Genomic DNA, 9,865 nt, shown 5'->3' on the forward strand with positions numbered 1-9,865 from the left:
AAATACACACACACACACACACACACACAGACACACAGACACACACACACACACACACACACACACACACATATATTTATATACATAAACCTGGGTATGTAAGAAAGAGGATCTGTTAGAAATTGTGGGAGGTGGTAAAGAAGATCAAAACATATATGAAACTATCAAACAACTAATAAAAATGGGGAAATATGAAAAATGGGTCAAATTTCTTTATTCTATTCATATATATTTTTATAAAATGTGATACAAATATGAATTTATATATAATATTTTTTGCAAAACTCACAGAAAATACTGTAGTTTCACAGTAGATCACCATTTATTATTGTTTATTCATTGTAATATAGTAATTTTTGTTTGCTTGTAACACAATTTTGTCTTAGTATTTTTAGCAGGAAATCCTCTCAAGCCATGGCTGTGGATGGACTTTTATGCCAGGTTAAGGGTAAAGCAAATGATCCAGATGTCAGCTAATTAGCATTCCCATGCTGTTGGTGATTGTTTTATGTGCAGTTATGCGGCTCCTAAATACTTAATGAGAAGCAATCAATGACTTTTTCACTGTGTTGTGATAAAAGCTCCTTATCTTTTTTTCTTGCTCAGGTACCTTGGAGGATTAGGGACTATTCCTGCTGCAGTCATTTCGAATTTACAGGGAGAGTGGAACCAAATTCAAGGAGCTAAAGAGGAGAAATTGATGATCAAAAGTGAATTTTGCTGACATAATTTGAACTTTGTATGCTCATAAGCCAGCATATCTATCTCTTCACTCTAGACATTTGATATAATGGGTCTTGCCGCTTCATTCTACTTTTTAGGCTTTTGTTGCTATATGATAAAGAATTCTCAATTGTGCCTTCATCAAAAGTAATAGAGTGGCTTTCTGTTTTGGGGTAGTAGTGAAGAGGTGGAAAATACTGCTGTTGAGTTCAAGGAACTCATGTTTTGCAAGATAACACAGACATTCATGGAAATTACTCTAGTAAGTGAGCATTATGCATGAAATTTGGAAGCACAGATTGGGAAGAGAGTAGACCAGGGAAAGCTTCTCCAAAAAAGTGACATTCAAATGTAACCTTCAAAGAAACATGTATTTAATGAAACGAGTGTGATTTTGAAGTTTGTATTCTTTAAAAAACAAGCCTAGAAACAGATTTGGATCCAAGTACTTTTTCTGGTAAATAGTAACAGGAAGCTTACATGGAGGAATGCAAAAGGGTGACAAGATTCTCTAGTCAGACATCTCACATCTGGGCCAGTTACAAGTAAGTAACAAGGAAGGAAGGCAGGCAGGCTTTATTTTGTATGATGGCATGCTGGATAGTCCCACTGATTTGAGGACTCTGTTGGCTCAGAATATCATAACCAAATGATGTAGTGGAGGAAGAAGTTACTCACTACATGGCATCCAAGAAGCAAAGAGAACAATAGAAAGGAGCACAGGACAAAATGCTTCTTTCAAAAGTACATCCTCAATGACTTCTTCCAATTAGGTCCTAGTTCCTATTATTTCTATCATCTTCTGACAATGCCTTTAAACCATAAATCCATCAGTAGTATAATTCACTGATAAAATAAGAGCTTTCATCATCTATGATGGTTTGACTGCTAATTACACAGGATCTAGAATCACCTTGGAGACTGATTTCTGGGCATATATGTGAGGAACTTTCTTGACTAGGTTAATTGAGGTGTGAAATATAGTTTGCAGTATTTCATGGGCTAGGATCCTAGATCATATAAAAATGTGAAAGGTAGCTGAGCACATTCATATTCTGCTTTATGACTAAGGATGAAATGTGACCAGCTAGGCTCTTGCTCCCAGCACTATGCCTCTCTATCTTCTTATATTTTTGGTTGTAAGCCTAGCCTTTAAAGGCTGAGCCATCTTTCCAGTCCCTTCGCTATCTTCTACCATGTGTTTCTCATCACAATGGGATAATCCTTTTGAAATGTAAACAAGAGTAAATTCTGGCTCTTTTAAATTGTTTCTTGTCATGCATTTGGTCAAAGTACAAAGAAAAGCAGCTAAACTCAGTACCAAATCACTTTCTGAAAACCCCACTTCTGAACATTGGTACATTGGGAACCAAGAATTATGCACTGAATATCCTTTCAACAATGCTTTATACATGTCATTGCAATAAGAAACTGAATAAAAGTTATACTCATAAGTACATTACCATGGACAATTGAGGATCAGTTTCATTGATGCCCCTTTGAGAATCCATTTGATGGGGGAAACTCCTGACCCTAAAATAGACTATATTCTGAGTTAAATAACAACTCTAAAAATGCAAAGGAAACTGAAATAATTTTTTGTATTATATTACTAGGTCATGATAAAATAAAACTGAGAGCAAATAGGAAGAGAAACTATGGAATTACTCAATATTTGGAGATCAATCAGTGCATTTTAATGGAATTATGAACACTAAAAAAGGAAGAAATTGAAAACTTCATAGAATCAATTAAAAATGATGGACAACTAATCAGAGCTTTCGTGACACAGCTAAGGAATGTCTAAGAAGGAAGTTTATACCTGTAGTTTGCAGGCAGATTGTGACTGGACTGTTGTTTACTTTTCTCCTGTAGAAGCCATCAGAGAACCTTTACATGTCACAGACATTAAAAATGGGGGTGAAGTTTCTATGTAGGCATCACCTCAACATCTTCATGTTCAAAGAGTTGTGTGGTATTGTCTTCAATAATGGGTTCTTGCTGTTAGTTTATAGAGAGCTATTCGTTGTCTTGGCAACAACTTGGATTTTGGTGATTGCCATAAGATAATTTCAGCAATAACTCAGTTGGAAGAAAGTCAGTCATGACACTGGATGCTTCATTTGGTGACAAGAAAAGGGAGAGAGAATTTCTATCTACTAATTGTTTGTAATCTTCATTAAGATTGCTTTCATATATAATATGCACTAGATATCCTTACTGCTTTTCAAATGTTATTTGATCCTAGCTGTTGCTCCTTTTCTTCTCTCCCCAACCTCATTTCTCTTTACCTTTTGCACCTGATCCTCCAATTCTTGTCTCCCCTCATCCAGTTCATTCATAAAATCTATTTTATCTTGCCCTCCCAGGGAGATCCGAATTCATACCTGATACTTCGTGGGTGATCAAGAACCAAGAATCTAGGTAACCCAGCGATCTAGGGTAAAACCAAATACTACTGATCAAAACAAACAAACAAACAACAACAAAATACAACCAACCAACCATTAAAACTTAACAAAAGACCCAAAAACAGAAAAACCCCCAAAACAAAACAATAAAATTCAATGCATAATTTGACAAATGAACATGAACTACTAGGGTTTTTCTTTTTTCTTTTTTTTTCATGAATTAACACTCTTTCCATTTGACATGGCAAATTACACCAAGATTTTTGGTCCACACGCAAATTCTGATGTTATTTCTTCCATTATTTTATTCTTCCTTTTCACTTACAGTACTTGTCTCAGCTACCTTCAAAAAAACAAGTTGAACACCTGCAGTATGAGACTAAGGAGCTTATTTAAGCTACAAAGGAGATGCATCCCTGTGGAGAAAAAAAACAAACCACAGTTGCCCAGATTTGATGTTCCAATGTAGTATGTGATAGCATCTAGTTTTAGAGACAGACAGACAGATTCACTGACAGACATGGAAGGGGCTTGTAAGTAACTGCTTGATAGTTGCAAAGGTTGACAGGATTAACACAAGTTGTTAACTGGCCACTGATTACTCAGGTTGTACATCACTGGTAAGCATAGCAATAAATAGCAAGCAAGCTTTCAGTTATGCATTACTATAATAGCATCAATTCATCTATAAGGGATATGGTGAAACGCTAGAGCCAAGACTGTGGGAACTATAGAGTGTAATGCTGTCCTGCAACCCAGGCTGATAGGAATTTGTAAACCTTCTTTATTTATCTTGAGGCTCATGCTTCTACTTTTAAGTATTTTTCCATAACCTGAAAAGACGTTTGTGGCATTTTTACCAAATATCTATTCAACATACTCTTAAGGATTTCCCAGAAAACAAGTTTTGCCGTGGCAGTTGGTTATATATACAAATTATGCAAAAAAGACAAAATAACAATATAATTCAGAACAAAACAAATAAAGAAAACCAAAGCAGCTTCTTCCTTTTTAGAGTTCTTGTTAAAGACACTCCAATTATCATTGCACTTAATTCTCATAACAAGAGTCTAAGGTTCTTTTCAGATGGAGACAATGAGGCCATGAAAAGATAAGAAATTCTCAAAGGAGCAGACTGCAAAGACTCATGGTGAAACATTAGGCAGAACTCAGAAGCTCCTCTGGAAGAAGGGAAGGAAGGTGTATAGGGGACAGAGGAGTAGAGGAACAGAGCAGGTAGAATCAACTAAGCAGGGATCACAGGGAATCATAAAGACTGAGCGGACATGGGTCTGTGCTAGGACCTTTGTATATATGTTAAGGTTGTTTAGCTTGGTGTTCTTGAGGGACTCCTAATGGTGGGAGTGGGTTTGTTTTTGACTCTTTTTTTCTGCTGTTGGGACCTTTTTCTCCTACTTGGTTGCCTCATCCAGCCTCAATATGAGAGCTTGTGCCTAGTCTTGTATCTTGTTATGCAGGGCTTATTTCTGGAGGGAACTGGAGGAATAGTGGATCTGAAAGAGACAGGGAGGAAATGCTAAAAGAAGTGGAAAGAGGGAGTATGTGACAGGATGTACCAAATGAGAGAAGAATAAAAAGAAATTAATACAGAATAATTTTCTCAAAGAAGAAAAATCATGGAAAATATCTAATTCTAAAGCCCAAATGTACAAATGAGAGAGACATCTCAGAATTTGGGCTTCTTGGGCAGGTGTTGTTTATTTTTGTTCTTTTTGTGAGGTGACAGAGCATCAAGGAGATAATTTGGAGATCCTGACTCATCCAGCCCTTGGGAAGAAATTGTCTCTGACTCATGATCTTCTATTTTCCAATGTGCTCACCCCATAGTCATAGCTTGCAAGATCAAAAGAAATGCCTGCATCTCTACTGGGGTCCTATACAGAAAACCTTTGCTCTAACTTGAAAATGAAGCAAGCACCCTGGAGAAATTTGATATGACTAGGCAGTTGGGGACAAAGGACTGGTTCATTGTAATATTCTAGACAGGCACACTAGGGAATTATTACATTAGTGAAACTACTTGATATGAAACCAAAGAAAGTTAATATTTAAAAGATGGAGAAAACTTGCCTATCAATCAGGAGTCATCGCTTCTTTGATGTGATAGACCACTAATATAAGAATTATTTATGAAGTACAAAATATGCTTTATAGGTTGTTTAAACTTCTGATATATTTAAAAATAGACTAGGCCAGGAAGTTTGAAAATAACCAAGCTATCTGTACCATCTGGCTAGCCTGCCTTCCTTCTTTCCCTCTCTCCCTCCATCCCGACCCCTCCCCCTCTCTCTTCCCCTTCCCACTGGCCTCCCCCCCTCCCTCCCCCTTCGTTCCTTCCTACCTTCCCTTCTTCCCTCCTTGAAAGATTCCTAAGGAGTTAATCTATGTGTCTTTGATGGGGTCATCAAGGAAAAGAGCAGTGACATAGCGTGTCTTTCCTCTCATGTGGGTGGGCACCAGCAGGCTGCAGAAGAACACAAAGATGTAATAATAGGCATACTGCTATGGGATAGCTTGTTTCCAGTGTTAAAAAAGGCACTTTTATTTGATCACAGTAATATATTTTAATTCTAAATAGTTATAAATTAGATTACTTATTTTCTAGTAAGAGCAACAACATAACATTGTGGAAATTTTATTTCAGATAGTATATGATACAGAAATAATGTGGTCATAAAACAAAGTAGTAAAGTAAAGTTTACCTTTTATTTGTAAAACTAGACAACTTCTATAGTTGTGTACATATAAGTATACATTTTCTAGTTGAGTGATCGTAGATTACCCTCATATAGACTGAGTAGTTATCTTCTATAAATGTAGGGCTCCTTTTTCTTCCCATATGTTGGTATAGACTACCTGACTTCCTACTGAAGATTGTATACATTAATTTCTTTATTACAAAGAAACCAAAGCTTGTCATCAAGAGGAACTGACAAAGCAATTAAAGGGAAAAAAAGGGAAGCAATATTTTTTAATTAATTAATTAATTAACTTTAAATTCCAAATTTTATTCCCCTGCTGGTCTACCATCCAACTGTTCCACATCCCATATATTCTCCCCGCCCCCTTGCCTGAATGAGGATGTCCCCATCTCCTATCCTCCACCCTACCAGATCTCTAAAGTCTCTGGGTCCTCCAGTCTCTTGAAGGTTAGGTACATCTTCTCTGACTAAACCCAGACCTCGCAGTCCTCTGTTGTATATATGTTGGGGCTTCATATCAGCTGGTGTATGTTGCCTGGTTGGTGGCCCAGTGTTTGAGAGATATCTGGCGTTCAGGTTAATTGAGACTGTTGGTCCTCCTAGAGGGTTGCCCTCCTCCTCAGCTTCTTCTAGCTTTTCCATAATTCAACCACAGGGGTCAGCAACTCATGTTCATTGGTTGGGTGGAAATGTCTGCATCTGACTCTTTCAGCTGCTTGTTGGGTCTTTTGAAGGGCAGTCATGATAGGTCCCTTTTTGTGAGCACTCCATAGCCTCCATAATAGTGTCAGGCCTTGGGACCTCCCTGTGAGCTGGATCCCACTTTGGGCCTGCCGCTGAACCTTCTTTTTCTCAGGGTTCTCTCCATTTCCATCCCTGCAGTTCTTTCAGGCAGAAACAACTATGGGTCAGAATTTTGACTGTGGGATGGCAACCCACTCCCTCATTTGATGCCCTGTCTTCCTCCTGGAGGTGGGCTCTTTAAGTTCCCTCTCCCTACTGTAGGGCATTTCATCTAAGGTCCTTACCTTTTAGTCCTGAGAGTCTCTCACCTTCCAGGTCTCTGGTGCATTCCGAAGGGTCCCCCCAACCTCAACTTCCGGAGGTTGAGGTTGCCTGTTTCTATTCTTTCTGTTGGCCCTCCGGACTTCAGTCATTTTCCCTCACCCAATATCAGATCAGGTTCTTCTCTTCCCCCAACCCACCTCCACTTTCTTTCCCTGGTCCCTCCCTCCCTTCCCACTTGTGATTGATTTCTTCTCTTTTTCAAGCTGTACTGAGCCATCCTCACTTGGGCCTCTCAGCTTGTTGACCTTTTTGAGTTCTGTGGATTGTATCGTTGGTATTCTGTACGTTTTTATTGGTTAATATGCACTTATTAGTGAGTACATATCATGCATGTAAAAAGGGGAAAGCAATACTTTAAAAAGATGATGTTTCAATTGGGAAGATAATGAATCATTGTAAAGTCAGCAGCATTTAAGTCCAGATTCATTTTCATTCATGGTCAATGCAAGCCTCTCCAGAAAAGCTGCCCTTTTTAAAATCTCTGCTTTTTCCATCCTGCCTTCATCTGAGTGTCTGGTGGCTGAATTGAAAGCTAAACTTGCCCAAATTTGAATCCCAAAGCTAATTACATCATCTGGTGAATAGGACAAGAAATAAGACTCATCATTTTGAAACTTGATAAGCATGCAAAAATTCAACAACCATTGATTGCCCTTCTCCCTTGACAGCTGGCATAGCATCTTCAGATACCATGAGGGCCCTTTCTCAGGAAAGAAGCTTCCATGTCATCTCCAGCTCATTTTCTCCAAGTTCTGTGTCTGAGGTGTGTGTTTTGCTACATTCAGTTTCTGGGAAGCAACCAAGGACAATGGCAATAGCTGTGTTGTTTGGAGAGTGTCTTGGATTCTTCTGAATAACAACTTTTTTTTTTTGATTTTTTCAAGACAGGGTTTCTCTGTATAGCCCTGGCTGTCCTGGAACTCACTCTGTAGACCAGGCTGGCCTCGAACTCAGAAATCCACCTGTCTCTGCCTCCCAAGTGCTGGGATTAAAGGCGTGTGCCACCATGGCCCGGCCTGAATAACAACTTAATAAAAGTTTTCTCATACTTGGTCCTCAAGATTTTGTTAGATAGTCTGCCTGTAGGGAGAACATTATCACTACAAGTAGTATAACATCACACAATCACACACACACACACACCATAGTTTATGAATATAAAATAATGTTTTAAATGTAGTTTGTTAGTTTAATCCCTTCTCCATTTCTAGTTTACCCTCTCTCCCCTTTCTTAGTAAAAGTTTGCCCCCTCCCCATTTTTCCCTTTCTCCCTTCAAAGCATCTGTGTTCTATTACATTGCTAGGTGAATGACTTTTTTCCTCTCCTCATGATCTCTTTAATTTCCTGATTTTTCTGTCCCCCCACCCCCGGTTATATACTCACATCTAAGGATCCAGAGCTGGGATGGACAATTGATGATACATGTGACATCTGACTTTGGTCTTTCTGGTATGGAGTGAAAACTTTCTAATGCTGGCCATTTTCTTGTAAATTTTACTTCTTTATAGTTGAAAAGAAGTTCATTTTATGTATGCACCACATTTTCATTGTCTACTCAATAGGAAGAAGTCAAAGCCTGATACTACAAACCCAGTCAACTGCCTGTGGCATTGAGGACACAGCATTAGACGAAAACCTACTACAGCCACTTTCCTAAACTAGTATCTAAGTGCATTCTAAATGATAATCCTTGAGCACACAGATGAGTGTATCTCTCACCCTTGTCAAAAAAAGTTTCTTTTTGGAGTATATGGAGACACTGCAATCCCTGTATTTATGGCTCAGGTAACATCGCAAATGTGAGTCCAGAAAGATTATAAGAACTAAAGGACTAAGATGTGTACTGCCATACAGTGTCTTCTCTGTATAATAAAGAATCTGTACTCATAAAATTTCAACATATGCCTGCCTAGAAAAGAATATCACAGTGACTACGTGCCATTCTAATCTGAATAGAAGAACATGTTACAAGACCCCGTTTCTAGATGCGGAGCCACAGGACATTACTGATTGCTGAGAAAGGACCAGACTTCTTTAGGAATAAGCCTCATAGGTTATGGAAGTCATCAGCCCTAACCAGATATACACAGAACAACACTAAGTGGACATAATAGGTTGCATTCATATACATGTATGTATGTATGTATGTATGTATGTATGTATTATGCATACATGTCTGCCTACATGTATATGTGCACATGTGTGTTTGTTCATATGTGTGTATAATTAAAGAAGATGTCATGAATTTGACAAGAGGGAAGGAAAATGGGAAGAATTTAAGGAGAAAGGACAGAGGCTAATTGTATAAATACAGTAGTCATGCATGAAATTAAATAAAACAAACTCAAATGTAAAAAGACAATACCTAAATAGACACATCACCATTTAACCTTTACCAGAGTTAAATTTTGTTCATCATTTTCTGAAGTCTGTTAGGTGTCATAGATCAAAATTAAAAAAATTTTCAAGTTTGAACATACATTTCTTTTCTGCTATACATATCAGAAAATGAAAGCAAAGTTTATAGAAAAGGAAAGAAAAATGATTTCTTTCCAAGTAACTTTCTGCTGTGAAGTTGAAATAGCTCAGATATTGAAATCCTAATTCTTTTTGCTACCTTATGACCATTCCATTAAACTTGAAGATTTAGGTAATAGCACCCTATGTTTGATACCTAGCCTAGGAACATATTAGGTCTTATTGCAATGGGGCATAAGATTTTCTTTTTTTCTTCTTTAAAACCTAATATTTTTATTGATTACTTTGGAGTTTTGGATCATAAACCCAGATCACAGTCATGTCCTAGTCCTCCCTGGTCAGGTGCCATGATATTTACCCTCAGAAAATAAAGAATAAGGAGGAGGAGCAGGAGGAGGAGGAGGAGGAGATGAGGAAGAAGAAGAAGAAGAAGAAGAAGAAGAAGAAGAAGAAGAAGAAGA

Source organism: Grammomys surdaster, unplaced genomic scaffold, assembly GCF_004785775.1.
Source record: "Grammomys surdaster isolate TR1022 unplaced genomic scaffold, NIH_TR_1.0 97, whole genome shotgun sequence".
Lineage (NCBI taxonomy): Eukaryota > Metazoa > Chordata > Mammalia > Rodentia > Muridae > Grammomys > Grammomys surdaster.